Genomic DNA, 7,194 nt, shown 5'->3' with positions numbered 1-7,194 from the left:
CATAAAATAAAGAAAATAAACCATTTAACTCAATACTTTAGGGAAGAATACCAAAAACAAGGTAAAGAAGTAAATATAGAAGGTGCATTTTCAACAAGCAACAGAGGAAACAATAAAGTTGACAGTGCTCTAGTAACTTTATAAAAAAGAGCAATAGCACAAAGTACAAGTAGCAAGAATATGGAAGACATAACAGACAAGTTTTAAAATTATAAGATGATGTGTTGCATTACTCAATATTAGCATTTAAAATTTCCAATGAAATATAAGCTTATCTTTTAAAATGTAAATTACTAAAGTTGACTCTAGAAGGAGTCAAATGAAACTCACAACCATAAACAGTAATGAAAAGGCATACAAGTATTCCAAGCTCTGAAACCAGATGGAGTTTTTTTTGAATGTTTAAGGAAGCACGGATGCTACATAAATTCCTCCAAAGTACAGAAATATATAGACAGCTACATAATTTATTTTGTAAAGTTAACATTGCTCTGGTACTCAAACAAAAATAAAAACCAATCCCTTCTTAGTATATCTAAAAACCTGAAATAAATTATTTGCGAACTAACTTCCAAGATATGTTAAAAACCAACTATTTATTCCCAGAATTCACAAACCTATTAAATAGATTCAACACAAAAAAATTATGTGATAGATAATAGCACATGCTGAAAAAGATTTTGATTCTACCCACTTATTTTTCCTAAGATTAGAAAACTAGAAGTTGAAGACTTTCTGAACATTATTAAGTCATCAAAGAACATCACAATTCAAGATAAAATACTAAAGGCTACTCCATTAAAATCAGGAGCAAAGCAAAAATATCTGTTGTGGATATTATTGTACAAAATTATGCACTGAGTTCATGACAATAAAATAAAATGAAAAATATGACATGAAATATTTAAAAAATAGGAAAAATTTTGTTTATTGATGATATGATTATGGCTCAAATATTGAAGAAAATCATGTTCAAACTAAACCTTTTGGATTTAATAAGAGCTTAGTAAATTAGAATAGGAAAAACCAAATTTTAATATCAATGGTTTATTCATATTTTCACCATCATCAGTTGCAGCATGTAATGGAAAAATATCTAGGTTAGTAGCACACTAAATTCATGACCTTCAATCTGCTATGTCCTCCACAGTACCTAGTGATCTTTTCATGGATCTGTGGTCCACTTCCTCTCCCATCACAATCCACTCATCTCCATCTTAGCAGATAGCCACTGCTTTCTCATCAGATGAGTGCCTTCTCAGCTTCCTGCCACTCAGTTTACCACCCACTTGTATTCAACTCATCCTTCTCTTTCTTTTCCCATAAAGTCCCACAGGTCTCACCCTTTTCCTATTTGTTCCCACCTTTTCAGAAACCTGAAACTGTTCATGCATTGTCCTTCCTTTCTATTTTGCCATCAGCTTCTCTTCCTTATGTTTCTATTCTATTCATATGTAAATATGTTTTAAAAATCTCCCCTCCCTTCCCATGCCCTCTTGCAGTTGTATTTTCTTTTTCCCGTCATGTTATTGTCTTCTTTAAAATAAATTTGGAACTTTATTTATATTTATCAGTCTCATTTCCCAGTCTTCTACTTGCTCGTTGAACCTGTTCTAATCTGGTTCCAACCACACTCCTCCTCAGAAAGAACATTTTAAATGTCACCAGTAACTACCATGTCATTAAAGGGAATGAAGAACCTTCAATCTCTGTCCTATCAACTGATCATTCTCTTTTTCAATTCTTGTATTTCCAGGACACCATAGTGTACTGGCAGTTGTCCATTTGTGTTCTCTTTTATGGGTTCTCTTCCTTTTTTATCTGGATTCTAAATGTTTGGATTTCTCAGTAATGGCAAGGGAGCACTTCTTACTTTTTCATCTCTACCTGAAATTTTTTAAAGTAAGCCCATACTGTTCTATGTTGTTCTACTGACAACTTAAAATCATGGCTAGTCTAAATTGAGACATGCTGATGGTATAATATATACAACAGAGTTCAAATATTTAGTATAGAAAAGAATAAGACATACAATATGTTATTAAAAATTTTGTTGATTATATTTGAAGCATTATTTTGAATATATTGATTAAATAAATTACATGATTTAAAATGATTCACCAATTTATTTTTTATCTTTAAATATATTTTATTCGTACATGTTTGCAGTATATGCAGTTTACAATCGTCTTGAGAAGCTGGTACATGTACATAATACACGTTTCATAATGTTTCTTTTTTTTAACTCTCTCTCTCCCTCTCTATCTCCTCCTTTAATTCCCCTTTCCTCGTTTTCATTCTTGTAACAGTTAACATGTCAACTTGAGTAGGAAATGCCCAACTAAATTGGATCAGCATAGTTCTGTAGCTGAGGGGATTTACTGAAATTTTGCTGGGATTTACTGGGTGTGAGCAACAGCAACCAATGGGCTTGTCTTCTAAATGGTATAAAAGGAAAACAAAGAAGAAAGGCTGGCTTCTGTTTCTTCAGAGGAGCTTCAGTCTTCACCTTCGCCTTAAACATCGTCCCCTGGCTTCCAGCGCAGACCCTTCAGCCTTTTGTTGCAAACCCTTTGGGCTCCGGATATGGACTTGCATGGGACAATACAGTGAGCTCCAGGCCTTTGACTGGATCCTTTGTATCTCCAGTGTGCAGACAGCCCTTTTGCCCTTTTCCAAGCCTGGCTCTTTGGCCATTGTAAGTCAATCTTGTAAATTCTTATATATTTATATATCCTGCAGCTTTGCATAGTAGCAGTATTGTGGCCAATGAGGTTTATCCAAGGTGTGATTATTGCTAATTGAAACTTTATATATCTTGCATTAAATGTTTCTCTGCTAAGCACTAACTGATGCAATATTATTAATCTCAGATCCTCTTTATGGCACATAATGTTTACATTTATTGAAGTTATTAGGTTCTTGTACATGGGATATCTTTATTCTACTTATTTTCCTTTCTTCTCCCCCTCAGTCCTCATTCTTGAATCCTTGGACCCCTTTCTAGTCACAAGAAATCCATCCCTTTATCTCTTGCTATCCAACCTTTATTATTCTCTTTGTTTTGCACTTTGCCTCACTCCAATGAGGGATACTATAAAGCATTTAAGCTTGTGTGTCTTGTTTATTTCACTCAAAATTATATTTTCCAGGTGCATCTATCTTCCTGAAAATATCTCGAATTTGTCCTTCTTTATAGCTGGGTAATATTCTATTATGTATAGCTCACACATTTTCTTTATCTAATGATCTGTTCATGGATATATGGGATGCTTCCAGAATTTAGCTATTATGAATTGTGCTGCTATAAACATTCATATATCACTATAATGTGATGTCTTAAGCTCTTTGGGGAAGATACCCAGAAGGAGGATAGCTGGGTCATACGGAATTTCTAATTTCAGTTCCTTGAGAAATCTCCATATTGATTTTCACACTGGCTCCACAAGTCTACACTCCTACCAACAATATAGGAGGATTTCTCTTTCACCACAGCCTTGCCAACATTTGTTATTTTTTTTATTTCTTAATGATTGTCATTCTATGTGGTGCAAAATGAAATCTTAGCATTGTTTTAATTTGCATTTCTTCAGTGGGCAGACATATTGAACATCTTTTCATATATTTGGTGTCCCTTTGTATTTGTTCCTCTATGAAGTGCCCACTTCTTGATTGGGTCTTTTATTTTAGGTGGTCTAACATTTTTAGTTCTTTATCTAATCTAGATATTAGTTCTCTGTCTGAGAAATACCTGGGAAAACACTTTTCCCATTCTGTATGTTGTCTCTTCACTTTGCTGATTCTTTTGCTTATGGGAGCTCTTTAATTTGCTGTGATCCCATATGTTGATTCTTGGTGTTATCTCTTGTGCAATTACAGTTCTGTTTAGAAAGTCCTGTCCAACACCTCTGATTTCAAGTGTTTTACTTATTTTATATTCTATTACTTTCAATGTTTCTATTTTAATGTTTAGATCTTTGATCTATTTTTATTTTAATTTGGTACGCAGTGAGAGATATGGGTCCAATTTCAATCTTCTGCAAACACCCAGTTTTCCTAGCAATGCTTGTTGAATAGGCTATCTTTCCTCCAAAGTATGTTTTTAGCCCCTTTGTTAATGTCTTAGTTACTTTACTCATTGCTGGGACACAATACCTGACACCCATAAGTTAAAGGGTGAAAGATTTATTTTAGCTCACAGTTTGTAAAGGATTCAGTCCATAATAGTTGGCTTGCTCCAAGGCAGGGCAGCATGGCAGAGGAAAAACAGTTCGTGGTATGGCAGACAGGAGTCAGCATCAGCAGTAAGCCTTCCTTTCCTTTTTTATCCCATTCAGGCTGCAAATCTATTGGATGGCGCCACCCATACCCAGGGTAGGCCTTCCCATTATCCATACCCAGAACTTTATTAAACCAATTAGTGAAATAATCCAGTTATAACACCCTTAATCCAGTATAGTGTACACTCCCAAAAGCCCAACCTATGAGCATATGAAGCTTTATGGAGAACATGTAGATATGAGCTATAAAATCAAATAGCTGAATGGGTCTGAGGATATTTCTGTATCTTCTGTTTTGTTCCATTGATTGATGTATCTGTTTTTGTTTGAGTATCATGCTGTTTTTATCACTGTTGCTTTTAGTATAGCTTAAAGTCAGGTATTGTAATGTCTCCTGCTTTGCTCTTACTGCCAAAGATTGCTTTTGTTATTCTGGATCTCTTCTGGCTCCATATGAGTTTTTGGATTGTTTTCTCTATATCTCTAAAGTATATTATTGGTATTTCAATTGAGACTGCTTTGAATCTGTATAATAGTTTTGGAAATATGAACATCTGACAATATTGTTCTACCTATCCAAGAATATGAGACTTCTTTCCATTTTCTGACACCTTCTTTAATCTTCTTTTTCAGAGAACTGTAGTTTTCTTTGTAGAGGTTTTTCATTTTCTTGGTTAGGTTAATTCCTAAGTATTTCATTTTTTGAAGCTACCATAAATGGTATTGTTTTAATAATTTCCTTCTTATCATATTCATTACTGGAGTACATAAATGCTAATGATTTTTGTGAGTTGATCTTGTATCCGACTACATTGCTCAAGTTGATTATTAATTCAAAGAGGTTTTTGGTGGAGTCCTTTAGATTTGCTATGTAGAGAATCATGTCATTTACGAATAATGTTAACTTGAATTCTTCCTTTCCTACATACATCCTTTTAATTTCTTTCTCCTGCCCAATTGCTCTAGCTAATGTTTCAAGTACCATGTTAAATAGAAGTGATGATAGTGGGCATCCTTGTCTTGTTCCTGATTTTAGAGGTAATGCTTTTAGTTTTGCCCCATAATAAGATGCTGTCTGTTGGTTTGTCATAAATAGCCTTTATCTTATTCAAGTATGGTCCTTCTGTACCTATTTCCTTTTGGGTTCTTATCATGAAGGGGTGCTGGATTTTTTTGAAAGCCTTTTCTGCATCTATTGATATGATCATATGTTTTTTTTTCATTAAGTTTATTGGTACCTTTTAGGTATACAATACAGTTACAATCATCAGTGGAATCTTGTAACTTTACATGATGTATCTTTTTAAAAATTCTTTTATTGGTACATTTTAGGTATACAACACATTTATATTTCTCATTGGGAACTTGTACCTTTACGTGATGCATCTTGGTTCTTATTTTTTCCCCATTCCTAGTCCTCCCTTAACTCCCCCAACCCTTCCTGATTTACAAAGACTTTGTTTCCATTTTTTCCATTTCTCATAATTTTTCTGTTCCTTTCTTTCCTTTCCCCTGTCCCTCCCACTTCCCCTACCACTTTGGATCTTTTCTTCCTATTTTGCAATATCAAATATTCATTTTAATCATTGGTACATTTTAGGTATACAATATAATGACATTCATCATTAGAAATTTGCAACTTTACATAATCTCTCTTGGTTCTTATTTTTCCCCCTTCCCCAGCCCTCCCTTCAACCACTCCATCCCTCCATATTTACAAAGACTTTATTTCCATTTTTCCATTTTTTCCTATTAATTCCATTCCCTTCTTTCCTTTCCCCTACCCCTCCAATTTCCCCTTCCCATTTGCCCCTTTTCTTCCTATTTCACATTATCTATTATACCTTTTAGTCCTTATTTACACTTTCAGTTTCTCACACCAGAGAAACTATTCAGTATTTACACATGTGTATCCTATTTATTTCACTTAAGAGTATCTCCTCAATGTGCAACCATTTAGCTATAAATGTCTCTAATTTCTCATTTTTTTATGGCTGAGTAGTACTCCATTTTATTAAAAAACCACATTTCCTTTATCCAGTCTCCAGTTGATGGGCATTTGGGCTGGTTCCAAGTTTTAGCTATTAAAAATTGTGCTGCTATGAACATGGGTGAACATGTATCATTGTGGTATGATTCTTGTAATTCTTTGGGGAAGATCCCCAGCAGGGGAATACCTGGGTCAAATGAGACATCCAGTCCTCTTTCTTTGAGTTATCTCCATACTGATTTCCACAGTGGTTGCACCAGTCTACACTCCCACCAGTAGAGGAGCAATGTTCCTCTTTCCCCACAGCCCACCCTGCATTTATTATTTGTTGATGTCATTATAGCAGCCATTCTTTCTGGAGTGAGGTGGAATCTCAGCGCTGTTTTCATTTGCATGTCTCGAATGACCAGTGATGTTGAACATTTTTTCATGTATTTATTTGCCATTTCTACTTCTTTGTATGAGAAATGTCTGTTCATTTCAGATGTGCATTTTCCTATTGGGTCTTTAAATGTGAGAGGTCTGATCTATTTAAGTTCTTTAGAGATTTGAGATAGTAAACCTTTATCTGAGGAAAAGCAAGTGGAGAAGATTTTTTCTCACATTGTGAGTTGTCTCTTCACATTACTCGTGGTTTCTCTTGCTGTGCAGAAACTTCTTAATAAGAAGAGATCCCACCTGTTGATTGTTTGTGCTAGTTCACAGACAACTGAGGTTTTGTTCATAAAATCTTTTCCTACACCAATGTCTTTAAGAGTTCTACCTAAGTTCTGTTCCATCCAGTTCAGCATTTCTATTTTAATATTTAGATCTTTAATTCATTTCAATTTTTGTTTACTGCATGGTGAGAGATATAGGTCTAGCATTAATCTTTGGCAAGTTGAAACCCAATTTTTCCAGCACCATTTCTTAAAGAGGTTATCT

At 34.5% G+C, this 7,194-nt stretch overlaps 1 non-coding gene across 1 annotated transcript; it reads left to right on the top strand.

The window, feature by feature from the left end:
• The first annotated feature begins 2,740 nt into the window (after positions 1–2,740).
• LOC147824985 (U4 spliceosomal RNA) lies at positions 2,741–2,886 on the top strand. The gene has a single exon (XR_015441599.1). It is a non-coding gene; the product is annotated as a U4 spliceosomal RNA (small nuclear RNA).
• Positions 2,887–7,194: the final 4,308 nt, after the last annotated feature.

The sequence above is a fragment of the Heterocephalus glaber genome, unplaced genomic scaffold (genome assembly GCF_053883595.1).
Source record: "Heterocephalus glaber isolate CG9 unplaced genomic scaffold, H.glaber_assembly_v1.0 deba00001523, whole genome shotgun sequence".
Lineage (NCBI taxonomy): Eukaryota > Metazoa > Chordata > Mammalia > Rodentia > Bathyergidae > Heterocephalus > Heterocephalus glaber.
This window is presented reverse-complemented; position numbering and strand designations above follow the sequence as displayed.